The sequence below is a fragment of the Bactrocera neohumeralis genome, unplaced genomic scaffold (assembly GCF_024586455.1).
Source record: "Bactrocera neohumeralis isolate Rockhampton unplaced genomic scaffold, APGP_CSIRO_Bneo_wtdbg2-racon-allhic-juicebox.fasta_v2 ctg3813, whole genome shotgun sequence".
NCBI classification, from domain to species: domain Eukaryota; kingdom Metazoa; phylum Arthropoda; class Insecta; order Diptera; family Tephritidae; genus Bactrocera; species Bactrocera neohumeralis.
In genome coordinates, this window is record NW_026091000.1 from 1 (window position 1) to 11,226 (window position 11,226).

An 11,226-nucleotide genomic window follows, 5' to 3' on the forward strand; every position below is an offset into this window, starting at 1 on the left:
TTATGGCTTTATGCGAACTATAGTAAGATGAAGAAAGTTAATTGACTTTTATATGTGAACTTAATAATTTGAAATAACTTGATATGGGTTTCTAAACGTGTACATGCAAGAAAGTCGGTTTTATACCTAAATGTAAAATTAAGGCACTTTTTCCAAATGCACTGCCGTTATGGCCTTATATCTACTTGAGTAAAATGATGATGGTTAATTAAATTTAATTTGTGAATTTATTAGTTTGAAGCAAATTGATATGGATTTCTAAATGTGTACATGCAAGAAAGTCGATTTTATACCTAAATGTAAAATTATGGAATTTTTCCATATGCACTGCCGTTTTGGCTTTATGCCAACTTCTGTAAGATGAAGAAGGTTAAATAACTTTAAATGTGAAGCTAATGATTTGAAGCAACTTGATATGGATTTTTAAATGTGTACATGCAAGAAAGTCGGTTTTATACCTAAATGTAAAATTATGGAATTTTTCCAAATGCACTGCCGTTATGGTCTTATGTCAACTTGAGTAAAATGATGAGGGTTAATTAACTTTATTATGTTAAGCTAATGATTTGAAGCAACTTGATATGGATTGCTAAATGTTTAAATGCAGGAAAATTGGTTTTGTATGTAATTGAAAAATTGTGGAATTTTTCCAAATGCACTGCCGTTATGGCTTTATGCGATTTTTAGTAATACCCAAGACACACATGTAGTACATAATGTAGTATAATATAGAACCTATATGTGTGCCATCCCCTGCTTAGGGTTGTGCGCTGGGTTTGGGACCCGCCACGTAAAAAACACCCCCAATGAAAAGAAAGCGACAGCCTCGGAAGAGAAACCCCCTTTTGATGACGACCATGGCAAACGAAATAAGGACTACGAGATAAGGGCATGCACCTGGAATGTCCGGACCCTTAATTGGGAAGGTGCCGCTGCCCAGCTGGTTGATGTCCTCGCGAAAATAAAGGCTGACATCACCGCCGTCCAAGAAATGCGATGGACGGGACAAGGACAGAGAAGAGTAGGTCCTTGTGACATTTACTACAGTGGCCATATAAAGGAGCGCAAGTTTGGTGTTGGATTCGTGGTGGGAGAGAGACTCCGTCGCCGAGTACTATCATTCACTCCGGTGAATGAACGTCTAGCCACAATCCGCATCAAAGCGAGATTCTTCAACATATCGCTGATTTGCGCCCACGCCCCGACGGAAGAGAAGGACGATGTGACCAAAGATGCCTTCTATGAGCGCTTGGAGCGCGCTTATGAGAGCTGCCCCCGCCACGATGTCAAAATCGTGCTTGGCGACTTTAACGCCAGGGTGGGCAAAGAAGGTATATTTGGCACTACGGTCGGTAAATTCAGCCTCCACGACGAAACATCCCCAAATGGGCTGAGGCTGATCGACTTCGCCGGGGCCCGAAATATGGTTATCTGTGGTACTAGATTCCAGCACAAGAAGATACATCAAGCTACCTGGCAGTCTCCGGATCGAAAAACTACCAACCAGATCGATCATGTTGTGATAGATGGAAGACACGTCTCCAGTGTTTTAGATGTGCGTGCGCTCCGAGGTCCTAACATCGACTCGGATCACTATCTTGTTGCAGCCAAGATACGCACCCGCCTCTGTGCAGCAAAAAACGCACGTCAACAAACACAAGGAAGGTTCGACGTCGAGAAGCTGCAATCACAACAGACAGCCGAACGATTTTCTACTCGGCTTGCACTCCTGCTCTCTGAGAGCACTCGTCAACAACTCGGTATAAGGGAACTGTGGGACGGCATTTCAAATTCCTTACGTACAGCTGCAACCGAAACCATTGGTTTTCGGAAAGAGCAAAAGAACAGCTGGTACGACGAGGAGTGCCGTGTCGCAGCGGAGAGAAAACAGGCTGCCTACCTCGCAACGTTACGATCGACCACTACACGTGCGGGATGGGATAGATACCGAGAGTTGAAGAGGGAAGCGAGACGCATTTGCAGACAGAAGAAGAAAGAGGCCGAAATGCGTGAGTACGAAGAGCTTGATAAGCTGGCCGACAGGGGTAATGCTCGAAAATTCTACGAAAAAATGCGGCGGCTTACAGAAGGTTTCAAGACCGGAGCATACTCTTGTAGAACCCCCAAAGGTGATCTAGTCACTGATGCCCAGAGCATACTTAAATTATGGAGGGAACACTTCTCCAGCCTGCTGAATGGCAGTGAACGCACAACACCAGGAGAAGAAGAACCCGATTCCCCAATCGATGACGATGGAGCAGACGTTCCATTACCCGACCATGAAGAAGTTCGAATAGCAATTGCCCGCCTCAAAAACAACAAAGCGGCAGGGGCCGACGGACTACCGGCCGAGCTATTCAAACACGGCGGCGAAGAACTAATAGGGTGCATGCATCAGCTTCTTTGTAAAATTTGGTCGGACGAAAGCATGCCCAACGATTGGAATTTAAGTGTGCTATGCCCAATCCATAAAAAAGGAGACCCCACAATCTGCGCCAACTACCGTGGGATTAGCCTCCTGAACATCGCATATAAGGTTCTATCGAGCGTATTGTGTGAAAGATTAAAGCCCACCGTCAACAAACTGATTGGACCTTATCAGTGTGGCTTCAGACCTGGAAAATCAACAACCGACCAGATATTCACCATGCGCCAAATCTTGGAAAAGACCCGTGAAAGGAGAATCGACACACACCACCTCTTTGTCGATTTCAAAGCTGCTTTCGACAGCACGAAAAGGAGCTGCCTTTATGCCGCGATGTCTGAATTTGGTATCCCCGCAAAACTAATACGGCTGTGTAAGTTGACGCTGAGCAACACGAAAAGCTCCGTCAGGATCGGGAAGGACCTCTCCGAGCCGTTCGATTCCAAACGAGGTTTCAGACAAGGCGACTCCCTATCGTGTGACTTCTTCAACCTGCTTCTGGAGAAAATAGTTCGAGCTGCAGAACTAAACAGAGAAGGTACCATCTTCTATAAGAGTGTACAGCTGCTGGCGTATGCCGACGATATTGATATCATCGGCCTCAACACCCGCGCCGTTAGTTCTGCTTTCTCCAGGCTGGACAAGGAAGCACAGAAAATGGGTCTGGCAGTGAACGAGGGCAAAACGAAATATCTCCTGTCATCAAACAAACAGTCGTCGCACTCGCGACTTGGCTCTCACGTCACTGTTGACAGTCACAACTTTGAAGTTGTAGATAATTTCGTCTACTTAGGAACCAGTATTAACACCACGAACAATGTCAGCCTGGAAATCCAACGCAGGATTGCTCTTGCCAACAGGTGCTACTTCGGACTGAGTAGGCAATTGAAAAGTAAAGTCCTCTCTCGACGAACAAAAACTAAACTCTATAAGTCCCTCATAATTCCCGTCCTGCTATATGGTGCAGAGGCTTGGGCGATGACAGCAACCGATGAGTCGACGTTACGAGTTTTCGAGAGAAAAATTCTGCGAAAGATTTATGGTCCTTTGCGCATTGGCCACGGCGAATATCGCATTCGATGGAACGATGAGCTGTACGAGATATACGACGACATTGACATAGTTCAGCGAATTAAAAGACAGCGGCTACGCTGGCTAGGTCATGTTGTCCGAATGGATGAAAACACTCCAGCTCTGAAAGTATTCGACGCAGTACCCGCCGGGGGAAGCAGAGGAAGAGGAAGACCTCCACTCCGTTGGAAGGACCAAGTGGAGAAGGACCTGGCTTCGCTTGGAATATCCAATTGGCGCCACGTAGCGAAAAGAAGAAACGACTGGCGCGCTGTTGTTAACTCGGCTATAATCGCGTAAGCGGTGTCTACGCCAATTAAGAAGAAGAAGATATGTGTGCCATCAGCATTTCACATTTTTGTTCCAAAGCAAATAGAGTTCCGTACTACAATAGCATACTACATACCATTGAAATTCATTGGTGTTCTGCAATGTACTACGATGGATCGCATTGAACACACCCAAAGCTTTAAAGCTCATTCTGTCAAAATCATATGTTTTCGCTGCCAGCTGACAAATTAAAAAATAAATAAATTTATCTGTTGTGGCGGTAAAAAAAAATATGGAGAAAGTCCAAAAAAATATATTGGGAATGCCGCAATAAAAAATATAATTGAAGTGTGGGCACAATTTAATTCCCAACTGCGTGGAGTTCACAAAAATAGCCACATTTACTCGGCAATGAGCACGCAACTTGCAAATGAACACGGTGTTTTCCTAGCGCCAGCCGAGCTGCGAAATCGAATTAACAATTTAACAAAGAAGTACAGGTTTGTAAATAATTATACAATAAAACTAAGTATGTGCTAATTTAAACATATCAGACAGGAACGGAAGGCTGTGGGCCCAAGCGGAGGAGCTCCGTCTAATTGGGAATTCTACGACGCCATACACAAAATAATTGGCAGCTATAAATCAAATTTCACACACGAACTGGCCGACGAAAGCACTGAAAATGGTTTGTTTGAAATAGCAATTATTTTATTTTAATATTACAATTTCAATGTATGTATTATACATCTTTTATTCCACAGTTACGGATCCATTAGACGCATCGATGGCGGCATCTTCATTGTCAAATGAAAGTGGACCTGAAGAAGCACCATCAACTTCGTCGGCTGCAATAAAGAGAAAGAGGAATAGTGATGAAGATTATCTCGAACTGGCTAAAAAAGAGCAAAAGATGATGGAAGCTTATTTCAATAAATCTTTGGAAAATGAGGAAAAGGCCCTCAAATTGATGGAGCAAACCAACGCCGTTCTTATGGCTATGTTAAATAAACATATGTAAATAAAAAAATATCAATTCTTTCTAAAAATTAAAAATAATATTTACCGTGGATAAAATGTGTCATAATTGCCTGTCGAATTTCAATTCCGCAAATGATTTCTTGTCTGTCTATGTGTGCTATATGAGGTTGCCTTCCGCTATTTCCAGCGTTTGCTTGTTGAATCCATTGCAGATTGACAGTGTCATTTCTATTGTTGCATATGTTATGAATAATGCAACAAGATTTTATAACAAGGTTAACATTTTTTAAATTAATTATTAATTAATAAAATTAAATTAAAATGTCCGAAAGCATTTTCCACAACTCTTCGGCACGATGAAATGCGTCTGTTAAATATTTTTTCACTTTCTGGTTGATTAACAGAAAATGGAAATGGTTTCATAACGTATTTAGACAGTTTGAATGCTGAATCTCCTATAAGGAGTATCGGCACCTCAATGCCTTCGATTGTTTTTGCATATTTTTTAAAAATTTCGTTATCGGAATGACACTTTTTCAAAGCCGACTGCTCAAATAATGTGGAGTCATTGCTTCGTCCTGGTGTACCAACATTGATACATATAAGTAAATCTGCATCTATAATCCACTGATGCAAATAAAACCGTCGAGTACCACCCTTTAAAGTTATAATAATCGCTGGCTTCGTTTTTTGGGGGCTTTATTTCAATGTGGCACCCATCTATTGCGCCATAACATTGCGGAAATCCTAAATGTTCAAAACCATAGACTATTTCATTCACTTTCACATCATTCGGCGGATATGCATCGAATACTTCATTCTTAAACACTCTGCATATTTCTTCGCAAACTTGTAAAGCGACAGCAATTCGTTTTTCAAGTGGTATGGCGTTACGCAAATAGGTATCCTTTTTGCGCACAATTTTTAATGCGTCCACTAAATAAAAAAACGTCTCCCTGCTCAGTCGGAATGCATTTTTAAACTTTGCGGTTATCACTTTGGTAACGTCCATTTTCATTTTATATATTTAAAAAAATTTACGTCAGCTGTTGAATGTACTAGGTAGGCATACTAGATGTGTGTCACTATGCTGGTGTATGGTTTCATGAGCTTTCATTGTAGTACAAATAGTAGTACGGAAAGCACATGTCTGTCTAGGGTATAAGATAAAGAAAGTTAATTAACTTTAATATTTGAACTTAATAATTTGAAACAACTTGATATGGAATACTAAATGTGTACATGCAAGAAAGTCGGTTTTATACCTAAATGTAAAATTAAGGCATTTTTTCCAAATGCACTGCCGTTATGGTCTTATGTCAACTTGAGTAAAATGATGATGGTTAATTAACTTTAATATGTGAAGCTAATAATTTGAAGCAACTTGATATGGATTTCTAAATGTGTACATGCAAGAAAGTCGATTTTATACCTAAATGCAAAATTATGGAATTTTTTCCAAATGCACTGCCGTTATGGTCTTATGCCAACTTGAGTAAAATGATGAGGGTTAATTAACTTTAATATGTTAAGCTAATGATTTGAAGCAACTTGATATGGATTGCTAAATGTGTACATGCAAGAAAAGTCGGTTTTATACCTAAATGTTAAATTATGGAATTTTTTCCAAATGCACTGCCGTTATGGTCTTATGTCAACTTGAGTAAAATGATGAGGGTTAATTAACTTTAATATGTGAATTTAATAATTTGAAACAACTTGATATGGATTTCTAAATGTGTACATGCAAGAAGGTCGGTTTTATACCTAAATGTAAAGTTATGGAATTTTTTCCAAATGCACTGCCGTTATGGTCTTATGTCAACTTGAGTAAGATGATAAGGGTTAATTAACTTTAATATGTGAATTTAATAATTTGAAATAACTTGATATGGATTTCTAAATGTGTACATGCAAGAAAGTCGGTTTTATACCTAAATGTAAAATTAAGGCATTTTTTCCAAATGCACTGCCGTTGTGGTCTTATGTCAACTTGAGTAAAATGATGAGGGTTAATTAACTTTATTATGTTAAGCTAATAATTTGAAGCAACTTGATATGGATTTCTAAATGTGTACATGCAAGAAAGTCGGTTTTATACCTAAATGTTAAAATATGGAATTTTTTCCAAATGCACTGCCGTTATGGTCTTATGTCAACTTGAGTAAAATGATGAGGGTTAATTAACTTTAATATGTTAAGCTAATGATTTGAAGCAACTTGATATGGATTTCTAAATGTGTACATGCAAGAAAAGTCGGTTTTATACCTAAATGTTAAATTATGGAATTTTTCCAAATGCACTGCCGTTATGGTCTTATGTCAACTTGAGTAAAATGATGAGGGTTAAACTTTAACTATTAATAATGATTTGAAGCAATTTTAATGGATTTGAAGCAACTGTTAAATTATGGATTTTGTCCAAATGTGCCATTACTTATGTCAAAGTAAAATGATGAGGGTTAATTTTTATACCTAATGATTTTTGTTTTTTGTTTTTTACGAGGAGTAAGCATCGAAAGCCTGGACCCCAGGTCAGTATGGAACTGTAATCCGAACTAAACCTCCTACCGGCATGTACCGTCAAGTATTACGTCGGGAGGATTGTAACGCATTTTTTAATTTTTGCCTTTCATAATTATATTTTGGGCAATAGAAAAATGTGTGTTCCACATTTTCGACGGTATCGCCTCCGCAATAATCACATGTGTCGTTATTTTCGTGCCCGTATTGTCTCAAATATGCTTTGAAGCAGCCATGTCTTGTGAGAATTTGAGTTAGGTGGAAATCTGCCTCGCCGTGTGGTCTATTTAACCATGGTTCGACGTTGGGGATCAGTCAGAATGTCCACCGCCCGTTTCCGCTTTCCTCCCAGCGTTTTTGCCATTGATCCACTGCCCTTGCTATTTCTTCTAACGTATTGTGCGGTAACCTGTCATTTGTACAGCATTGAACCTCCTTGGCCAGGAGGTTTAAAGGGTGTAAGCCTGCAATAAATAGGGCAGCATCTTCCGATACTGTGCGGAACGCAGAACATACTCTTAGCGCGCAAGTGGCATATATCAAAAAAGGCCACGGCGATGTGATTTTACCTTTAGGGCTTTTCCCCATATCTGGACGCCGAACAGCGCGACTGACTTTAGTACACCAGCTAATAGTCGTCTTCTGTTTTGCTTTGGCCCACGGGTATTTAGCATTAACCGGGTCAAGGCTCTGCACACTTTTGTAGCTTTTTCGCTTGTGTACGCTAAATGTTCCTTAAAGGACATCCTTGCATCAAGTATGATTCCCAAGTATTTAATTGCCGGTTGTGTCGTGATGCTTACCCCCTTTGTATTGAACGTGGCAACTTCACCGACTTTTCTGCCAGTAATGAGTACCGCTTCGGTCTTGCTATCCGCTAGGTTCAGTCTGTTAGTTTCGAGCCAATCGCTTATCAACTCTATTGTTCTGTTGGTTATCGAAACTATATCGTATATGAGTTTTGCTATAACCACAACAGCGATATCATCTGCGAACCCAATAATATGAATATTTTTGGGTACTTTCAGTCGCAGTACTCCATAGGACATGACGTTCTATAGTAGCGGCCCAAGAACAGATCCTTGGGGTACTCCACCAGAGACTTTATATTTTTTAGAGCCTTCGCTTGTGTTGTAGCTCAAAGTTCTATCCTCGAAATAGCTAACTATTATGTTATATAGATATAGAGGCACGGTGAAGCTTTTTAGTGCCCTCAATATACTGTGCCAGAATGCCGAGTTAAAGGCATTCTTTACATCCAGTGTTACAACCATACAGTACTGTATTGTGCCACCTTTCCATCTTTTCCCACTTATAGCCTGTTCTGCCAGGGTCTTTACTAGATTCACAGCTGCAATTGTGGATCTTGCCTTTCTGAATCCGAATTGGTTGGGTGATAACCCACCGGCATCGTCGATTGCCTTAATTAGCCGTTGGTATATGATCCGCTCCAGAATCTTTCCAGCGGAGTCTAACTGGGCTTAACCGTTTGCATGCTTCTCTGACTTCTTCCTTGGAAATGGCCGGAATAACTTTGGTTTGTGGTACTCTCACGATCTCCTGATGGAGTGGGGGTTGGAAAGGAAAAATGACCGAAACTATTCTCTCAATTGTTGAGGGGGAGGTTGGCATTTGCTTGCCAGTGCGGAGTTTTCCCATTACAGTTTTATAAGCGAGTCCCCAAGCGTTGTTTTCAACATCGTCGCACAATTTAAGGAAACCTTCCAGTTTACTTTTTTTAATTGATTGTTTTAATAATTTACTTTTGTCCTTAAAGTGTTTTAGGAGAGTGATGTATTCAGGTGTACCACGTGACCTTTGGTATAATCGCCTTGCTTGCTGGCATTCTTTGCGTAATCAGGCAATCGTCTCATTCACCCAATCCACTGGGGAATGGTGTTTGCGTCGAGATAACTTAGACATTGAAGCGTCGCATGCACTCTTAATACAGCTCATAATCGAGGAAGCAGCTTTGTTAGCCGACAACAAATTGTCGGTAAGAGTAGTTGGTCTGAAGACTTCTTCAAAAAGGTGTGGGTCGAACGCTGTGGGTCGCCAGTTACTCCTTTTTAGGGTCGGTAAACGCTGTCGTTGGTGTGTGGTATTTATTTCGAATATAATTTCATAGTTATCGCTAAAAGTGTAGTGATCACTAATTTCCCAGTGAGATTTGCGAACCAAGCTCGAGTGTACAAACGTTAGGTCTATCACCGATTGTCTGGCACCTTTGTTAAATGTGCATTGGTTGCCAGCATTTAACAGCTCCAGATCAAGAGAAGCAAAAGTTTCTAGTAAGGTTTTTCCTCTGCTGTTGGTTCTTTTGCATCCCCACTAGATAGCCCAGGCATTAAAGTCACCAGCTATTATAACTTTCGTTTTGCATCTGGCATCGGCCACTAGGTTGTCGATAATACGTCGATATTATTCGTCGTTGAGACTAGGGGGTAAGTAGCAGCATATACATATATTAATATTATTAGTTGTTATTCGTACAAAACCATCAGAACAGAAGAGTGCTTCCAGTTGCGCAAAGTTAGGGTTACATTTCCATATAGCAGCTTTATTTCGGGTATCACTTATCCAGGTTACGTCATGTCCGATTTTATATGGTTCACTTAGTAGAACCACATCAATTTTCTTTTCGGCAACTGACTGTTTTAATAGGTCATGAGCCGCTTGACAGTGGTTTGCGTTCAGTTGTAAAAACCTCATGTTACCTGCTGAGCTGCCTTCTTGTATATTGGGCACCAGACGCTTCCAGTAAAGTGATCGATTTCCTTTGAACCGGCTTTTAAGCAGAGCAGACATTTTGGCTTGTTATTGCAGTCCTTTGCCTGGTGCTCCCCTTCGCCGTATCTTCTACAGAGTCTGGACCTGTCCTCATTTGTGCAGGTTTTTTCTGTGTGTCCATAATCGAGACATTTAAGGCACCGCTGTGGATGTCTGTATTCTCGAATACGGCAATTTACCCATCCAACTTTCAGCTTTCTAGTCAGTAGAAGCTGTCTAGCTGCCTCAACCGGGAGCTTAATGAGAGCTGTTTGGGTGTCTCCATAGGACTTTCTTAAGTTCTTAATTGTTGAGAGCGTCAGTTCAGGGTTACCTAATTCTCTCTGTAGGGCGTAAAGAACTTCTTCCTTGCTTGTAACTTCATCAAGGTCTTTGCACTCAGTAGGGTCTCCTGGGTCAGAAGTTTAATGTGGGCTTGATCCCCTAGACACTTCTTAATGTTCTCCTGGGAGTCGGTTGGGATCGCTGTCCCGCTTAGTTGTAGCAACATTTCGCCATTTTGCGTTTTACGTATCTTAGTGACGTTATTTCCGAATCCGCTGAGTGTTGAGTCGGACTTGATTTTCCTTAGAATCTCCGCATAAGAAAGGTCCCCATTTTTTAAAATTAATATCGCTTGTGGCTTTGTTTTTGGTAATTTTGCTGTGTTACGGTTGGCTTTCTTAGCTACTACATTCCACTGTTCCTCCATTGAATTATTTGTTGTTGCCTTATTATCCGGTCCTTTCGCAGGCTGCGTGCTTAATGTGCTTGGTGTTGGCGACTTTGCCTTGGCTTCAAACATTTGAGAACTTATTATTGATCGTTTGAACTGACCAATTAAACTTGTTCTTGCTCGGGTTATCGGCGAATTGATGCATGACCGTTTATTTTGTTGTAAGGTCTGCTCCTCCACCATTGGTTCTTCAGTGAGTGTACTGCGACCTCTTTTTGCTTGGGCGATTGGGTGGATAGCCGACTCTCTAACCTCTGCTACTGCTTGTTTTTGCAGTTGCGAGATCTTGTTCGCTCACACTTATTGCATTTTCGCTGCTGGTTTTGCCTTGTGTTGGCAGACCGGCTGCGCTAGCCTTTTTAGTTATCATTGTGACGCTATTTAATTCAGTCACATAGTGAGACCTTGTTTTTAGGAGTCACTTCTTGTGTAGTTGGTGAAGCAACTTTTA

General features: G+C 41.0%; 1 long non-coding RNA gene across 1 annotated transcript; it reads right to left on the bottom strand.

The window, feature by feature from the left end:
* Nucleotides 1-4,455: 4,455 nt before the first annotated feature.
* On the bottom strand, nt 4,456-4,988 carry LOC126767073 (uncharacterized). The gene is made up of 2 exons (XR_007669010.1): nt 4,833-4,988; nt 4,456-4,614 (listed from the first exon to the last, which is right to left on the bottom strand). It is a non-coding gene; the product is annotated as an uncharacterized LOC126767073 (long non-coding RNA).
* Nucleotides 4,989-11,226: the final 6,238 nt, after the last annotated feature.